Source organism: Phyllobates terribilis, unplaced genomic scaffold (assembly GCF_046119375.1).
Source record: "Phyllobates terribilis strain yellow unplaced genomic scaffold, ASM4611937v1 Scaffold_11__3_contigs__length_659146591, whole genome shotgun sequence".
NCBI classification, from domain to species: Eukaryota; Metazoa; Chordata; class Amphibia; order Anura; family Dendrobatidae; genus Phyllobates; species Phyllobates terribilis.
The window spans coordinates 646,684,629-646,704,147 of record NW_027362771.1 but is presented as its reverse complement, the minus strand read 5'-3'; the positions used below and the strand labels follow the sequence as shown (position 1 = coordinate 646,704,147).

The window sequence follows — 19,519 nt, the reverse complement described above, 5'->3', positions numbered from 1 at the left end:
AAATCTTCTCCCGTGGGGTCCCACACGAACTGGGCTTCCTCGAGTGGAGGCGAGACCCGAGTCACGGGCTTTGGAGCCGGGATCAGGGGCTCACACAAGGGCCCTAGTCTTTGCTGCCGCTCTAGCTCAGGGTACCCTTCGGGCCAGATGAAGGGCCGCCCGTCCGACCATGTGAGCTGGCCGAAGAGGTCCTCCCCCAGGTGTGGCACCCTTGGTATTACGGGCGCGGGCGCGGTGGTGATGGCGCCCGGGTTGCCCAGGCCTTGCGGCCAGGCCTGGGGCACCTGGAAGGTGAAGGGCACCGTTAGGACGGCGGCGCCCTGGGTTACCTGGCCTTGCGACCAGGCCGGAGGCTCCGCGGAGGTAGATGGCTCTGCTTTGGATGCGGCGCCCGGAAACGCTAGGCCCTGTGACCAGGCCGGAGGCTCTTCTTCCTGCGCCACGCTCCGGGTCACGACGCGTGACGTCACTGGGGTCGCGACGGCGGCTTCCGGTCGGGGCCTAGTCGGTGGCGGTGTCATGGCGGTCTCGGGTACGGCAGGGGGACTTTCGGGCTCTGCGACGGGGAGCTGGGGCAGGTGGGTGGTCTTCCGGTATGGGGTATAGGCATCCCCCTTACCTGCTGCCATACGTCTCGCTCCCTCTTCTGCGCCGTCTCCGGCCTTGGGTCCTCCCGCGTCATCCGCAGAGGTAGTCGGTGTCTTCTTCCAAGGGAGCGGGTTCCGTGGGCGGATTCCAGCTTGCTGGGCCATCTCCCGGCCCCACTCCGCCAGGATCTCCCTCTGCACTCGGGCCATCCTTCCCGCGAGGCCCTCCAGGGCACTCCGCGCGCACTCCCGATCTCGGGGAAGCTGCGCCAGGATCTCCGCTAAGCCTAGCGGGGTTGTTGACTCTAGCAGGCTCCTGACCATCGGGTCGGTGCTGCTCTGCTCTTCTTCCGGCAGGCTCCTGGCCAGCGGGCCGGTGCTGCTCTGCTCTCCTCCTTCTTCCTTCTGCAGGCTCCTGGCCAGCGGGCCGGTGCTGCTCTGCTGCCGCTCCATTCCCGGGTCTACTCTTTCTCTCCTCGACTCCGGGTGCTCTCGCTCTGGACACCTCGCCTCCGGGTGCGCTCGTTCTAGACTGCTCCAAGCGACACCCATCTTTTCTCTTTTCTTTCGTCTCCTCCTACTTCGAGGGCGGTCCCGGGGCAACTCGGTGACTGTCAGCTCCAGGGGTAGTTCTTTCACGCTGACAGACACCTCCAGCATCACAGTCTCTGTTGGTGGGGGCGGTTTCCACTTTTGGCGCCATTTTCTGTCCCGGCCCACGATGGGATGTGGCCTCTTGCCCTCCTTTGGCACGCCCATAATGGCGTCCACTGCTCTTCCAAGGCGGGAAATCTGCGGTTTTGGCGGGAAGCGTCGCCCAGTGGCGGGAAACTCTGCAGATGGCGGGAACAAGCTGGAAATGGCGGACAATCGGCGGGAAACGACTGGTGATGGAGTCCGATGGCGTGGACCCTCCGGAACCGGCAGGAGTCTTCTTTCTGAGGTAAACTTGCACTTTTCTTCAGGCACGCAGTACCCGGGTGTTGTGGGCACGTAATCCTGCCGACTACGCCAAAGTTGACGCGCCCCCTGGGACATATTCCGTTTTGAGGGGAATACCCGGCACCGGATCAGATGGGGGGGGTTGTAGTCTCCGAGCGGCTGTGACCCGGTCCCGTGCCCAGGGCGTCAAGCTCAGGGTTATGTGGCAGTCTTTACTGATGTTATTAAAGTTCGTTGTGTCGACTACGCCACCCGTTGTGATGCGGTCACTGTGGCCGCCGCTGCAGCAGGGTCCGCTGAGGCTGATGGTGGATGCGCAGCTTGGTGGGATAACCCCCAACGGGAGGGGTATAGCCTCAGAGGGGACAGGCGCAGAGGATGGGGGTTGTGGTGGTGCGGTGCAGCCGGTAATGATGACAGACTCGGGTAGTGCAGTTAAGGGTCTTTACTTACTGCAGATGTTCCTGGTCACTCTAGCTCCAAGTGACCTCCCGAGCCGTGCTGCGTCCACCAGGTCCTGGATCCGGCCAACCCCCAAACAAGTCCGGAGCGTGGCCCTGAGCTCTCCCTCTGTCCTTCCTTCAGCCGTCCCCACCAGTGATTCACCTAAATCCAGCTCCCTCGGGCCTTCTGTTGGGCAACCTTTGGCCTCAGGTTCCCTGACCCTCCATGTGGTGTGCCTTCAGGGTGAATGTAGTGGGTGACCGTGACAGACTCTGCCCACGGTCTCCGGTCTCTGGCTGGGGAATGTCTTTACCCCCACCAGCTTGGGTTCCGGTACCCTTCTGCTGACTCCTCACCCGGTGTTCTTATTTGGGTTCTTGGGTCCCTTCTTTGTCCCCCTCTGGGTCTCCTTCTTTACTCCACTCTCTCTCCAGGGCTGTTGTTTCTTTCTGCAGGCTTGTCCTCTGCATCTGACTTACTCTCTGCGTCTGACCCTGATCCTAGTTGGTGCCCTCCTTATATATCCCTCTATGTGTGAGCTCAGGTGACCAGCACCCAATGAGCTCCTACCACTACCCAGACTGCTCCCCCTATCTGCCCCTACACTACATGGGATGTTCCTCCCCCCTCCCACTCCAGCCAGGAACAGGCTCGGTCGCACCTGCACATTTCTAAGTGGGAGTGCCGTCGGCCTGCTCCTCTGGAATGGGATGTATGTAGTGCATGCAGTCTATCTGAGCTCAGTTCCACACTCCTTCCTTACCCGGGAGTGGAATATCACACCTCTGGGTTGAGGTGCAATACCCCTGTAGCAGCCGAATCCTCAGGGTGCTACATCTTTACCGTCAGCAACTGCGCGATCCGGTTAGCATGTTGATTAGTGTGGAACAGATTGAGGTTGGCTAGTGACAATATTAAGCCCCTAGGCCAGAACCTCAGTCTGCGCATCCGAAAAAATAGTAGGTGACAAAATGAGGACACTATGGAGAAGTTTGTCTAGTGTGGAAACTTCCTTCTTGTTTCCCTTGCCGGATGAATCCATCAATTCCAGGGAACGCTTTGTAAGGATATCATTCCAACAAATGAGAAATTCTTCAGATAATATATAAGTGGGTACTTTTTTCAACCTCAGGACATTTGTAAGCGACTTACGGTCTGTACCTCTTGACTCGAATGTTTTTCACATCGATGGATTCATTCCTTCAGGTCAGAGGAATCAGGTGTTTCCCTGCTTGCATCATTAAACCCCTGTGCTAGTTTTGCTAGGTGTTGTTCTGTGGCACCCTGCTGTGCACAGGTACCATAGGACCAAGGGTGCATGGACGGACTCCTCCACAAGAGACCCTCATTACATACAAACACCTATATGGAGGGTGGAGCCAGGCAGTTCAGTTAGTAGTCAGACTGAGAGAGAGTCTGAGAGCGTGCTGACGCTGAGAGCAGCGAAGACGCAGCGCGTCTGCTGCTGAGTTCTGAGGGCCCCGAGTGAGGCCGACGGCAAGAGGAGAGAGGAGTTAAGGGGGCAGAGGAGCATCATAGGCTCACCCCGATATACAAACCGGACCCCGGGTCCGCGCCTACAGGGTCCCTTTATACCCAGTAGGGATCACCGGCATTCCAGGAGGACAACAAGTCCCTGGCAGACCTGAAGCTAGACCCATTACAGGACCAGGATCCACAATTCCCCAGCGTCCAGGGATAGTGTTGCCAGCAGAAGGTCCTACTACCGAGCGACAGGTGAAGGAACAACATGACACAGAAGCTAGGCCCAGTTGCAGGCTGGCCAGGAGCATACAGAGAGGCAGACACGGACCAGGAGGCCCTATACCCGCTCACTGGGGAGAAGTCCTGAAGTGCACCCATCCTACCGAGTACCCTGGACCGTACCTGACATCCGCACCAGTAAAGGTATTGAAGCGAATCCCCTGTCTCTGTCAATTACTCCTGCTGCGCCATCCCGCCTGCACTACAAGCCCCAGCATCACCACCCACCATCAAACTCCACACTGCCCCAGGGGCCCGCTCCACCTGTGGGGAGCAGAAACATCCCAGCTGCCATCCCATCACCCTGCGGAGGTCTGCAGCAGCGCTGGTAAACCTTACCAGGTACCACAGGTGGCGTCACAAACTATTTACTTTATTTTTATCTCTATCCAAGTTCCAATCCCCTTTTTGTTTGAACGCCCTGGGCCACGGACCGGGCCAGCCGCTGTGACATACCCCCCCCCCAGCATCCATAGGCCCGGTTGCCGAGTACCCCATTGCCCCGGGGGCGCGTCAGTTCCATTTCGTAGTAGCAATTCAGACAGTGCAAGAAAACCTGTTCACACGTGTTTTATCATGAATCAATCAGAAAAAAAAAAATGAGAGACGGAGTTGCAAAAAAGGGAAAAAGGGTTCATTTGAGGTTGAGTTCAATAAGAGATGATAGATTTAAGCAGATAGCCCTTCCCAAATATATTGGAGAAATTGGTTTCATAGACCAAATAGCGTGTGAGGTCATTGCCACGTGGAGCTTCAAAACTGCATGAGTTACAGAAAAACAAGGGGCAGAAGCTCACCAACACTGCTGTAACGAAATCTGCTGCAATAATCCTGGATGGTGCGTGGTGTCCGGCCGGCGACTCAGCGACAGCAAACAGTCACCCACCCCTAATCACAGCATAGTGGAAATTACATCAGTGCTAGTGATGGGCGAGCACTAAAATGCTCGGGTGCTCGATGCTCGGGTCGAGCACATTGGAATACTAGGGTGCTCGACCCGAGCAACGAGCCCAATGTAAGTCTATAGGAAATTTGAGCATTTTTCCGGCTGCCCTCCCCGGCAGTCTGCAGAGGGCCTAAAAATTACCCAAATCGATGGGAACAGTGCTCAAATGACATGGGAATAGGATGGGGAAGACCCCTGGAAGCATTTATGACTCCCAGGTCACTGCTGTCAACAATGTTCTCAGAGTATTACGCCACTTTAACAGACTCGCAAAAAAACATACAAAAATGAAACCAAAATGGATTTTCCTGGGAAATATGCTAAAGAACATCCTTTCCAGGGCAATGACTTGTATATAAGGCAAAATAAATATATAAAAACAAAAATGATCCTCCACAACCAAGACAAATGCATTCATTTATGATGGAGGGACTGTGAAAGTCACAAATCCTATTTTTACAGGGCCATCAGGTGGCCCTTACTATTCTTAAAGGGCCAGAAGTCGGCCCTCACTATTGTTAGAGAGCCATCAGCCGGCTATGCTTTATTGTTCCCATTATTAACGAGTGGGTCTCTCATAGTGTTTGCCTATGCAGTGAAGCAACCGCTGCCAAAAAATTGGAGGCAGACCAATGCCCCTTGCAAGACAGGTAGAGGTCAGATAGCTTCCTGAAACAATGTTCTCATTATTAGTAAGTGGGTCTCCCATAGTGTTTGCCTATGCAGTGAATGCAAAAGCTGCAAAAAAATTGGTGGAACGCCAATGCCCCTTGCAAGACACGTAGAGGAGGTGACATGGTAGATATGGTGGTGAATGATTTGGTGATGGAGGATGAGGAGAAGGAGGACAAGAGCGAATAGACAAATTCAGGAAGCTTATACAGATGTGTAGGTGTGAAGAGGTGCATGGGAATAGACCTCCCAAAAAAAGACACTGTATTTGAGTTTATTATGCTGCTATCATTCGGTGTTGTTGAGAAGTCTGGCCCAATCCAGCCCTTGTTCATTTTTATAAGAGTCAGCCTGTCAGCATTTTCAGTTGACAGGCGGATTCGTTTATCAGTTATAATTCCACCAGCGGCACTAAAAACCCGCTCTGACAAAGCGCAAGCAGCAGGGCAGGCCAGGACCTCTAAGGCGTAGAGAGCCAATTCATGCCACGTGTCCAGCTTGGATACCCAATAATTATAAGGCACAGAGAAATCACGGAGGACATTGGTACGGTTGGCAAGGTACTCCCTCACCATCTTCCCAAACTTTGCATTCCTTGTGAGAGTAATCCGCTCCTCAGGGCCTGTCTGATGGGAGGGTCTGAGAGAACTGTCCCAAAACTTTGACAGTGTTCCCCTGTGTTACGGATCCCGGTGGTGGAACCTCTGTGCTGCGGTGCAAGGAGGGACCAGAGGGGCGTAACTAGGTATCTACTCGGACTGACGAAGGTCGCACAGCGGCTCAATCGACTCCGTGAACCAGGGAAGGACCGAGCAGAGGGACCAGGTGCTACTCTGGGCCAGTCCTTGTATGAGAGCAGGTGACTCCCACGGGTCAGAAGGCATGGACTGATCGGTACAGCAGATGAGTACGGCAGGCAGGCTAACGGGTGATCCGGGTAGACGGACTGGTAGACACCACGGGTAACTGGCAGGAGCCTCCAGGTAGGCTGGCTGATAGGCACGGCAGGTAACTGGTACGTTGTCCGGGTAGGCAGGCAAGCCTGGCCCATAGACAGACTGGCGGGTTTGGACTGTAGGTAGACCGTCGGGCTGGAGAATGTACTTGGCTGGCGGAGACAGGTAGTCAGGCTGGCCAAGACAGGTAGTCAGGCTAGCAGCGGGACCTGAGGGCTGAAGCAGAGTTAGAACACAGAGCTACAACCTTGCACGGGCACCTCCATTTTGTGGGAGGTGCCTTTTATATGAGAAGTCCTCCGGCCATTGGCCGGGGACTCCTTAGGACGGCGCGCGCGGCCCCCTTCAGAGGGAGGGAGCTCGCATGCGCGCCCTAAGCACAGTGCCCGGGAAGCTGCGCGCTCCGGCAGCAGCAGGAGAGACGGAAGACGCCGGGCCAGGAGCGCGGCGGTAAAGGGAACGGCGTCTCTGCCTGTCAGGGGGCAGAGACGCCAATGCTACAGTACCCCCCACTTTACTCTTCTTTAGGCCTGAAAAAAAAAAATTTAAGACGAAGCGGGGCGTGGATGTTCTCCCTGGGTTCCCAAGTTCTCTCCTCTGGGCCAAACCCCTTCCATGCCACCAGAAAAAAGGTTTTCCCTCTCACCCTATTGGTGGCCAGAATGTTCTCTACCTCATAGACGTCCTCAGCGGAGACCGGAGCTGGGGAGGTACCTGGATCATCGGAAAAAGAATTAAGAACAACCGGTTTGAGGAGACTTGGGAATCCGTAAGGTGGCCGGGAGTTTTAACTTGTAGGCCACTGGATTGATTTGCTTGAGGACTTCAAGTGGATCGATGAACCGTGGACCCAACTTATAGGAGAGTATTTTGAGACGAACATGTTTGGAGGAGAGCCAAACCTTGTCTCCCGGACGGAATTCAGGCGGATTCAGACGTCTCTTATCAGCATGTCTCTTCATCCGCTCGGAGGATTGAAGAAGTGCGGATCTAGTGTCCTCCCAAATGGTGGAAAATTCGCTGACCAGAGACTCGGCGGCAGGATTGTCCACTGAAGCGGAGACGGGAAACGGAATCCGGGGATGTTAACCGTAGACCACAAACGGGGACTTGGAAGAAGATTCGCTCTCGTGATTGATATAGGAGAACTCGGCCCATGGTAGGAGCTCTACCCAATCGGTATGGTGAGCGTTGACGAAGTGCCGGAGGAAGCTGGTAAGGATTTGGTTGATACGTTCCACTTGACCATTGGACTGAAGATGATAAGCAGAGAAGAAATCCAGGGAGACATCCAGCAGCTTACACGTAGCTCTCCAGAAGGGCGAAGTCAACTAGACCCCTCGATCAGACACAATGTGGAGGGGTAGGCCATGGAGACGAAAGATGTGATGGATGAAGTCCTTACCCAGCACAGATGCAGACGGGAGACCAGGCAGAGGGATAAAGTGGGCCATTTTAGAAAAGTGGTCAGCGACAACCCAAATGACAGTACAACCAGCAGAAACAGGGAGATCAGTAATAAAGTCCACAGCAATGTGTTGCCACGGGAAGAGGCAGGAGACGGGCGGCTGGACGATGTCTGGTAAACCTTGTTGCGAGCACAGGATGAACAGGCCGTGACGAAGTCTACAACATCCTTGCGCAGGGAAGGCCACCAGTAATGCCGGGTAATGAGCAGGAAGGTCTTCCTCTGGCCAGCATGGCCGGCTAGTTTAAATGAATGACCCCAGTGAAGAACCTTCTTACGATCCGGAACTGCTACAAACGTCTTACCAGGTGGGAGACGAGACAGGTCCAAGGGAGCCACATTCATCACTTTGGAGGGATCGATGATATGCATAGGCTCCTCCTCTTGATCAGAAGACAGGAAGGATTGGGACAAAGCATCAGCTGTAACGTTCTTGTCTGCAGGGCGGTAAAGTTGAAGCGGGCGAAGAACAAAGACCACCGGGCCTGACGCGGATTGAGTCTTTGGGCATCTTGTAGATATGCCAGGTTTTTGTGGTCCGTGTAGATGACCACCTGGTGCAGAGCCCCCTCAAGCAGGTAACACCACTCCTCCAGCGCCAATTTGATGGCTAGCAGTTCTCGGTCTCCTATGGAGTAGTTGCGCTCAGACGAGGAGAAGAGCTTGGAGAAGAAGCCGCAGGTTACCATTCTCCCTGACAGAGATTTCTGGGTGAGCACCGCTCCGGCTCTGGAAGAGGAAGCATCAACCTCCAGAAAGAACTGTTTGTTGCAATCCGGACGGTGCAGCACCGGGGCAGAAGAGAAGGCTTGTTTAAAGGAGAGGAAGGCCTCCTTCGCTTCAGATGTCCATTCCTTAGGATTTGCTCCCTTATGGGTGAGCGCAGAGATGGGTGCAGTCCGGAAAGAGAAATGTGGGATGAAGAGGCGGTAATAGTTAGCGAAGCCCAGGAATCGCTGAATTGCCTTCAACCCCTCCGGTCGGGGCCACTTTAAGATGGCAGAGACTTTCTCGGGGTCCATCCGTAGACCTGTCTTAGAGATAATATAGCCCAGGAATGGATGAGAGGACTGGCTGGTAGGCACGGCAGGTAATTGGTACGTTCTCCGGGTAGGCAGGCAAGCCTGGCCCATAGACAGACTGGCGGGTTTGGACCGTAGGCAGACCGTCAGGCTGGAGAATGTACTTGGCTGGCGGACTGGACTGGTAGTCAGGCTGGCGGACTGGACTGGTAGTCAGGCTGGCGGACTGGACTGGTAGTCAGGCTGGCGGACTGGACTGGTAGTCAGGCTGGCGGACTGGACTGGTAGTCAGGCTGGCGGACTGGACTGGTAGTCAGGCTGGCGGACTGGACTGGTAGTCAGGCTGGCGGACTGGACTGGTAGTCAGGCTGGCGGACTGGACTGGTAGTCAGGCTAGCAGCGGGACCTGAGGGCTGAAGCAGAGTTAGAACACAGAGCTACAACCTTGCACGGGCACCTCCATTTTGGAGGAAGTGCCTTTCATATGAGAAGTCCTCCGGCCATTGGCCGGGGACTCCTTAGGACGGCGCGCGCGGGCCCTTTAAGAGGGAGGGAGCGCGTGTGCGCGCGCCCTAAGCACAGTGCCCGGGAAGCTGCGCGCGCCGGCAGCAGCAGCAGGAGAGCCGGAAGACACCAAGCCAGGAGCGCGGCGGTAAGGGGTATGGCGTCTCTGCCTGTCAGGGGGCAGAGATGCTGATGCCACACCCTGCCTCTGCTGGATTGAAGTTGTCTCTCTAGCCGGTACTCCTTGGTTGTCCAGCGAACTGTGACCTCTGCCGCAAGCATTTCCAGATGGGAATTTTTTTAATAGTTCTGCAACAAAGGCCTTCTCGTACTGCCCCATTTTAGTAGACCTGTCCGCCTCGGGAATAAGAGATATAAAGTTCTCCTTGTAGCGTGGGTCTAGAAGTGTCACCAACCTGTAATGACTGTCACCCAAAATTTTGAGAACGTGAGGGTCATGAGAAAGGCAGCGTAACATAAACTCAGCCATGCGTGCCAGACTGCTAACAGGCAAGACTTCCGTGTCCTCACCAAGAGGACGACTGACCATGCTCTCCTCCTCCTTCCTGTCCTCAGGCCATCCACGCTGAACAGACGGTATGACAGTTGTGCAGGTAGTATCGTCTATAGAGCATGAAACTAGCTCCTCCTCCTCTTCCTCATTGTCACCCAATCCAAGTTGGGATGAGATGAGGCTGGGCTGCGTGTAATCACCCTGTATGGTTCCTTGCTCCATCTCATCGTGCTCCCCCTGCAATGCATCCTCTTTGATTGTGAGCAGAGAGCGTTTCAGAAGACAGAGAAGTGGGATGGTGACGCTAATTATGGCGTCATTGCCGCTCACCATCTTGGTGGAGCTCTCAAAGTTTTGGAGGATGGTACATATGTCTGACATCCATGTCCACTCCTGAGGTCTTATGTGTGGAGTCTGAACTGAATACCTATGCCCTTGTTGATGCTGTTAGTCAACAACTGCCCTCTTCTGCTCAGAAATCCTTCCCAACATCTGCAATGTAGAGTTCCAACGCGTGGGGACATCACACAACAACAGTCGGTGAGCCAGAAGCTGCAAACGCTGCTGAAGCACGGCAAGGGCGGCGGAAGCTCTAGGTGACTTTGTAAAACGGGCACACAGGCGGCGTACTTTGACATGCAGACCCGGCAGCTCTGGGTAGGTTTTGAGAAACCACAGATCTGCCTGCTCTTTCAGAGCTGTCCACAACTCTTCAGCGTTGTGTGATCTGTCACCTAAGCATATTGGCTTCAGCACAACCAGTTGTCGCTTGGCCGAGGCAGTGCTGCAGTGCTTCCAGCTTGTGACTTATGTGGTCATTTCAGGGATGGATGTTGAAGAGGAGGAGGAGGAGGTGCAGGAGCTGTAGACTGTGGGGGCAACACTGATTGACCTAGCGCCTGCGATTAGTGTTGAGCGAGCACTAAATGCTCGGGTGCTCGAAGCTCAGGCTGAGCTCACCGTGATACTCGGCGGCACCCCCGGCAGTCTGTAGAATGCCTAAAAAGTGCCCAAAATGATAGTGACAGTGCTCAAAAGACATGGGGGCAGCATGGGGATCGCCCCAGGAAGCATTTCTGACCCCCAGGTCACTGCTGTCAGCAACGTGGTCAGAGGTATTAAGCCTCTTTTACGGGCTCACAATAAAACGTTCAAAAACGAAACTGAAATGGTTTTCCTGTGAAATATGTTAAGGAATTTCCTTTCCAGGGTAAAGACTTGTGTATAAGGTAAAATAAATAACCAAAAACAAAAATACTCCTCCACACCTTGGGCTATGTTCACAAGTAGCATTTTTCATGCGTTTTTGCACTTTTGTATTGCTTTCAACCGTGACAAATGCATTCACCGGGAAATGTCATTTTAACATTTTACAACCTGATCTGGCCATGTGCTGTGTGACACATGCATACAGTGCTGAAAAGACATGGGAACAGCATGGGGAAGACCCCTGGAAGCATCTCTGATACCCAGGTCACTGCCTAAAAGTGTGCCCATCAGAATTGATCCTTGCCGCATCAGAAGATGCAGACTTGCAACTATCCCCGTGCAAGTCCTTGTCCCAGGGCAGTGTTCAATTGTACCTTCCCCATTCCTTGCAATGCAAGCGCAAATATGCAGCCAACAACCCACCCGCAGGCTGCAATACCATACTGCTAGCTTTCACTTGAAATGGGGCCTTTTAGTTTGGAGGAGGCCAAAACTGGCCACTACCTCATGGCTGCTTCGGCAGCGAGGTATCCATACTCAGTTCCCAGCCGCCCGGCGGCCGGGTGTCCACGCTCGGTCCCCAGCCGCCAGGGGGCGGCCAGGTGTCCATACTCGGTCCCCAGTCGCCTGGCGGCTGGGTGTCCACACACGGTCCCCAGCCGCCTGGGGGCAGCCGGGTGTCCATAAATGGTCCCCAGCCGCCCCTATTTCTCCTGTCACCTTCCCACACACTTTTCTTAGCCTGGCATGCTTTAGGGCAGCATTGGACGAGCCCACCAGAGAACCAGACTCCTCCGGTGGGCCCTGGCTTCTCCATCAGGGGAGTTGAGAGTGCCAAGGTGAGGAGCATGATGATGATGATAGAAGTTAGCATCTGCTTTGTTTTCTTGGAATGCAAGTGCATGTATGTAGTAGCGGCTAGGCCTGAGGTGGTCAGCGTTTTGGCCCATATCCAACTCCTCCGGGGATTGCTGGATGTTTTCCTGCTACTATCCCAGTTCTATGACTCCCGTTAAAACAAAGCTTCAGGTGATAAATGATGGATGAAGTGGTGGCAAAGGAGAAAGAGCAGGAGGAACAGGGACCATTCACATCAATATCAGGCCAGTCAACTACATATGTCTTGTAGGATATGTTTCTGTAACAAAAGGAGCGGTTCGGCTACACAGTTATAAGGCATACAGTGAGTGCAATGCCTACCAAAAATTGAGGCACTCCAATGCCCGTTGGAAATACATGGAAGTCAGAGTGCCTTAACTAAACCGTTTTTTCCATTTATAGCAACTGGGTCTCCTGTACACTGTTGGCCTAAGCAGTGAATGGAAGGCTTTCCAAAAATTATGAGGAACTGCAATGCCCCTTGAAACAGACGTGGATTACAGCGTACTAAAAACCTTCTACCCATTATTGGGGAGTGGGTCTCCCTTAGTTTTCGTCTTTGCATTGAAAAGCAAAAGCTAACTAAAATTAGGAGGAAATGCAATGCCCGTTGGAAGAGTCGTGGAGGTTAGAGGTAATTAAAAACAACATTTCAATGCCCTTGGAAGAGCTGTGGAATTCAGAGTGGCTTAAGAAGACGCTTTTAATGCCCCTTTGAAGAGATGTGGAGGTCACAGTAGCTTAACAAGACGGTTTGAATGCCCCTTGGGAAAGTGGTGGAGGTCGCAGTAGCTTAACAAGACGCTTTTAATGCCCCTTACAAGAGCCATACAGTACAGCATCTTAAAAATATTATTCCCATTATTGGGGAGTGGGTCTCCCACAGTCTTTGCTTATGCCTTCCAAGCAAAAGCTGACAAAAATAAGGACGGAGGAACTTGCAATGCTGGCAACACGGACCACGGTCACCCTGGTGGTATAGTGGTGGTGGAGGCTGAGGATAAGGAGAAGAGCAAAATACAGCCGAAATGAGGAACCCATGTGTGGGTGTGAAGCGGTGCATGGGAATACACCTCCCGAAATAACACCGTGGATTTGACTTTGTTACTCTGCTGTTATTTGGTGTTGATGAGAAGTCTGGCCCAATCCAGCCCTTGTTTATTTTGATAAGGGTCAGCTTGTCAGCATTGTCAGTTGACAGGCGAGGGCGCTTATCAGTTATAATTCCCCCAGCGTCACTAAAAACACGCTCCGATAACACGCTAGCGGCAGGGCAGGCCAGAACCTCGAAGGCATACAGAGCGAGTTCATTCCAAGTGTCCAGCTTGGATACCCAATAATTAAAAGGCACAGAGGAATCACGGAGGATGCTAGTACGGTCGACAAGGTACTCCCTCACCATCTTTTGAAACTTTCCACTCCTTGTGAGAGTACCCCGTGCCTCAGGGTCTGTCCGAAGGGAGGGTCTGAGAAAACTGTCCCAGAACGTTGACCGTGTTCCCCTGCCTCTGCTGGATTGGAGTTGCGTCTCTCTCGCATGTACGCCTTGGTTGGGCAACGAACTGTGACCTCTGCCGCTAGCGTGTTCAGTTCTGCAGCAAGGGCCTTCTGGTACTGCCCCATTTTTGTAGACCTCTCCACCTCAGGAATAAGAGAGTGAAAGTTCTCCTTGTAGCGGGGGTCTAAAAGTGTCACCAACCAGTAATGACTGTCACCCAACATTTTGACAACGCGAGGGTCACGGTTAAGGCAGCGTAGCATAAAGTCAGCCATGTGTGCCAGACTGGTAACGGGCAAGATTTCCGTGTCCTCACCAAGATGACAACTGCTCTCCTCCTCCTCCTCCTCCTCCCCCCTGTCCTCAGGCCACCCACGCTGAACCGACGGTATGACAGTTGTACAGGTACTACCGTCTACAGCGCATGATACCAGCTCCTGTTCTTCCTCATCCTCCTCCTCTCCCTCATTGTCCCCCAATGCACGTTGGGATGAGATGAGGCTGGGCTGTGTGTAATCGACCGCTACGGCTTCTTGATCCATCTCATCATACTCTGGCTGCAATGCCTCCTCTTTTTAATTCTCTGCAGAGAGCGTTGGAAAAGACAGACAAGTGGAATGCTGACGCTAATGATGGCGTCATCGCCACTCACCATCTTGGTGGACTCCTCAAAGTTTGTCAAGATGGTACAGACATGGAGTCAGACATCCAGGTCCACTCCTGAGGTCTTATGTGTGGAGTCTGACCTGAATATCGACGGCCTTGTTGCAGCTGGTACTCCACAACTGCTCTCTTCTGCTCACAAATCCTTTGCAACATGTGGAGGGTAGAGTTCCAATGTGTGGGGACATCACACACTAGTCGGTGTGATGGAAGCTGCAAACGCTGCTGCAACACAGCAAGGGCGGCGGAAGCTGTAGCCGACTTGCGAAAATGAGCTGACAGGCGGCGTACTTTGACGAGCAGATCTGACAACTCTGGGTACGATTTAAGAAACCGCTGAACCACGAGGTTAAGCACATGAGCCAGGCATGGTACGTGTGTGATCTCGCCTCGCCTCAGAGCCGCCACCAGGTTATGGCCATTGTCACACACGACCATGCCTGGATGTAGGTTCAGCGGTCTCAGCCACAGATCTGCCTGCTCTTTCACAGCTGTCCACAACTCACAAGCAGTGTGAGGTTTCTCACCTAAGCTTATGAGTTTCAGCACAGCCTGTTGCCGCTTGGCTGAGGCAATGCTGCAGTGCTTCCAGCTTGTAACTGATGTGGTGATATCTGAGATGGAGGCTGAACATGAGGAGGAGGATGATGCGCAGGAGTTGTACACTGTGGGGGCAACTCTGACTGACATAGGGCCCGCAATCCTCGGTGTGGGGAGGATGTGTTCCGTCCCAAGGTCCGACTGGGTACCGGCTTCCACTATGTTTACCCAGTGTGCCGTCAGGGAGATGTACCGTCCCTGGCCACCAGTACTTGTCCATGTGTCCGTTGTCAGGTGAACTCTCTCAGTAACTGCATTGTTGAGGGCACGGCAGATGTTTTGGGACACGTGCTTGTGTAGTGCGGGGATGGCACACCAGGCAAAATAGTGTCGGCTGGGGACAGAGTACCGAGGGACGGCCACCGCCATAAGGTTGCGGAAGGATTCCGTCTCCACCAGCCTAAAAGGCAGCATTTCCAACGCAAGCAGTCGTGAAATGTGCGAATTTAGGACTGTGGCCTGTGGGGCGTTAGCTGCGAATTTGCGCTTTCGTTCAAAGGTCTGGGATATGGATAACTGAACGCTGCGGTGGGACGTGGACGTTGATGCTGTTTCTTGAGAAAGTGCCATAACAAGTGAAGACTGAGAGGAGGGGGCATCTTTGCATGCAGTATGGACAGGGGATTGCCTAGCACGCACAACAGCGGAAGAAGCAGTGGTGACACCCGCTGACACTGGTTGTGGACCCTGGGGTCAAGAAGTGGGAGTGAGAAGATGTGGCTGTTGGTTGTGGCACATTTTCACCTTGGCCACGGCCCCGTCCTCTGCACGCACCATCACCAGAACGTCCAGTTCCACGTCCATGCCACGCGCCTTGCCCATTGTAAAGGAAGTAAAATAGCTTACACTTGCACTATCAATGGAGAAAGGGTAATAAAAAGGAGATTAGAACCATGGAAGAGGAAAACCACAGTTCTATTTCTCTGGCCTACACCAGAATCTTTGAAACAATCTGAACAATCCGGGAGAAACTATTACAGTTTTATTTTACGGGAAAAATACCAAATGCTGGATAATAGAGATTTTTTACTGTGGGACGGCAAAACCACAGTTATAGTTTACTGGTGTATATCAGACTCTTTTAAACAGATATATTGGTGTCTGAACAATCAGGAGACACTATTACTGTTTTTCTTTACAGAAAAAATACCAAAAGCAGGATAGTACAGAGATTTGACCCATGGAACTGCAAAACCACACTTGTATTTCTCGGGCCTACACCAGACTATTTTCAACAGATATATTTGACGCGCCCCCTGGGCCTCTGTTGTGCAGCGTTGCGCATGCGGGGAATACCCGGAGCCGGATCTGATAGGGGTAGTAGTCCTCGTGGCGGTGACCCGGTCCGTGCCCAGGGTGTCAAACCAAGTGGCAGAACTTAGAATAAGATGTTATATTGTTCGACTACGCCACCCGTTGATTGCGGCTATGAAGCCGCCGCTGCAGGGCAGACCGCTGAGGCCGGTGGTACGGTTGTGCAGCGTGGATAGTATAACCCCCAACGGGAGGGGTATGGCCTCAGGGCAGCGGACGTGGATGATGGGGATTGCAGAATTGCACGCAGGCACCAGGAACCACTCAGAGACGGTGCGGTGTAGTTCAGGGTCTTTACTGGTGGCAAAGGTAGACCCTCCCGGGAGTACTGGCTAGCGATCGGGGCCTGGTCAGTCTGTGAGCAGATAGGATCTCCCCCGGCCAGGCGGAGTTGTAGGCCTCCCCGACTTATTGTACTCTCCCTGGCTACCTTGCTAGAAGCGGGTAGAAGTAGCCCACGTCCCTGAGTGTACCGTGTGGTGCTCACCCGTATGGCCGGTGACTCGGGGCCTTCTGGTAGCCTCCGCTCCACAACGGCGGTGCTGGTCCCTTGCGTGTGACCGTGCCTTCGGGTTTCTTGGCCAGAGGACCTGAAATCCCCTGCCGGTCGGTTTCTGCTGCTGGGTATGGATCAGTCCCCACTGCCTCGGACTCCGTGTCCGGTGAGATCTCTTCAGTCAGGACGAGCTCTACAGCTTCCAGTCTCTGACCCCTTTTATCACTGCTCCCACATAGCTCCTGATCTTGCTCTCTCTGTATCTGCTCCACTCCAGACCAGACTGTGTCTCTGTCTGGGACTCCTCTTCTTCTTCTTCTCTCTAACCCTGCCTCAGCCCCAGTTTTTATAGGGGAAATTCTTCCCCTCCCAGGACTGGGCAGGAAGTGTTGCATGCTTAGGGTTCCTGACCAGGAGACCTCCCACCTGCTCTCAGACGTAATATTGCTATTACTGTGGTAACCAGACCCCTGGGGTGCCACATATTTGTGTTTGAACAATCAGGAGACACTATTAGTTTTTTTTTTTACGGCAAAAAATGCCAAAAGCTGGATAATATAGATTTTTTACCGTGGAACAGCAAAACCACAGTTATAATTTACTGGTGTATACCAGACTTTTTTAAATATATATATATATTTGCGGCTGAACAGTCAGCGACACACTCAAACTGTTTTTTTTTAGATACTAATGGCCCAAAAGTGGATAATACAGAGATTTGAACTGTGGAACTGCAAAACCACACTTCTGTTTCTCGGGCCTACACCAGACTATTTTCAACAGTTATATTTGTGTCTGAACTGTCACAGACACACTTTTTTTTTGGGGGGGGGGGGGGGCGGGACACCAAAAGGTTAATAAGACCGGTATTTGTACAGTGTGAAGGAGGAAAAAAAAAAAAGAGGATTTAGGTGAAAAAAAAAAGGATTTTTCCTGGCCCCTGAGACCGGGGTGATAAGTCCAGCAATTTCAGCAACAGGAGCACACAGGACTGTAATGCAGCGTTTGCTGGTATAACCACTGTGTCTCCTATACAGCCTGCCTGCCTGCCTGATATCTGGGATGGATATTAGTCCTCAGAAGGACTGTTTGTTTGATCTGGCAGCCTTTACAGACCCTACACTAACTATTTCTCACTATATATCTCTCCCTAAATCAGCAGCGCTGTCCCTACACTGTCTGATCCCAGCCGTCTGTGTCCAAGATGGCGGCGCCCGGTTTTAAATACTCGAGGTGACGCTGTGCGGCCAGCCAATCACTGTAATGCCCACAACCAACATGGCTGCAGCATTACAGTGGCTGGCTGGCAATCCCTGCATGTTCATTGGCTCTGTAAAGAGCGCCAAACATGCAGGGCGGAGACCCGAGCTCCCGCCCGAGTAACCCGGAAATGCTCGGTGCTCGCCGAACATCCTGAGTAGCGTGATGCTCGGGCGAGTACCGAGCAGTGTCGAGCATGCTCGCTCAACACTACAAGAGAGGTGACCGTGAGACTGTGCCAGGGGTTAAAATGAAAGGCTGCTGCAATCCGGGCACTGGATGTTGGGCACCATGAATCATCTGATAAGTTTGTAAATGTTTAAGCATATAAAACTTTCCACGCCCTTTGATCCTAGCAGATATATTTGTGATGCAGACTGCAGCTGTCTTTCTCTCTCCTGTTCTTATTTCCTCTTTTACTTAATTCACACTTCTAAGTAGCCGTAGGTGACCCAACATCACAGCGATATCACCAGCCAACACCCAGGGAAGTGCCTCATTCACAAAGCGGCTTCTGGAGGATGTGACTGCAGCAAGACACTGAGGAGGGCTGCACTTCAGAAGTGATTGTGAGGGTGAGGACTGATGTGGATATATAGTATATACAGAGCCGGTGTATCCTCCATGTGATTATAGAGGAGCTGTGGATATATAGTATATACAGACCCGGTGTATACTCTGTGTGATTACAGAGGAGATGTGGATATATAGTATATACAGACCCGGTGTATCCTCCATGTGATTACAGAGGAGGTGTGGATATATAGTATATACAGACCCGGTGTATCCTCCATGTGATTACAGAGGAGGTGTGGATATATAGTATATACAGACCCGGTGTATCCTCCATGTGATTACAGAGGAGGTGTGGATATATAGTATATACAGACCTGGTGTATACTCCATGTGATTAGAGAGGAGCTGTGGATATCTAGTATATACAGAGCCAGTGTATCCTCTTTGTAAATACAGAGGAGCTGTGAATATATAGTATATACAGACCCGGTGTATCCTACAATTGTTTACAGAGGAGCTGTGGATATATAGTATATACAGACCCCGGTATAACCTCTGTGTGATTATAGAGGAGGTGTGGTTATATAGTATATACAGATCCGGTGTATCCTCCATGTGATTACAGTATAGCTGTAGATATATAGTATATACAGACCCCGGTGTATCCTCCTCCATGTGATTACAGAGGAGCTGTAGATATATAGTATATACAGATCCGGTGTATCCTCCATGTGATTACAGAGAAGCTGTGGATATATAGTATATACAGACCTGGTGTATCCTCCATGTGATTAGAGAGGAGCTGTGGATATATAGTATATACAGACCCCGGTGTATCCTCCTCCATGTGATTACAGAGGAGCTGTAGATATATAGTATATACAGATCCAGTGTATCCTCCATGTGATTACAGAGAAGCTGTGGATATATAGTATATACAGACCTGGTGTATCCTCCATGTGATTAGAGAGAAGCTGTGGATATATAGTATATACAGACCCCGGTGTATCCTCCTCCATGTGATTACAGAGGAGCTGTAGATATATAGTATATACAGATCCGGTGTATCCTCCATGTGATTACAGAGAAGCTGTGGATATATAGTATATACAGACCTGGTGTATCCTCCATGTGATTAGAGAGGAGCTGTGGATATATAGTATATACAGAGCCGGTGTATCCTCTTTGTAAATACAGAGGAGCTGTGGATATATAGTATATACAGAGCCGGTGTATCCTCCATGTGATTATAGAATTGGTGTGGA

The 19,519-nt window shown here is 52.2% G+C and overlaps 1 protein-coding gene across 2 annotated transcripts in view; it reads left to right on the top strand.

Annotated features, from left to right (window-relative positions):
* The window catches only part of LOC141167170 (N-acetyllactosaminide beta-1,3-N-acetylglucosaminyltransferase 3-like), a 130,977-nt gene that overhangs the window by 37,429 nt on the left and 74,029 nt on the right, over window positions 1-19,519 (top strand). The window contains exon 1 of one of the 2 annotated variants that reach the window (XM_073654575.1): window positions 18,090-18,313. The exons of the other annotated variant lie outside the window; for it this stretch is intronic. The gene's annotated coding sequence lies outside the window, so the exon portion shown is untranslated. Of the gene's footprint in view, window positions 1-18,089; window positions 18,314-19,519 lie in introns of those variants that run through there. 2 annotated transcript variants of the gene reach the window in all.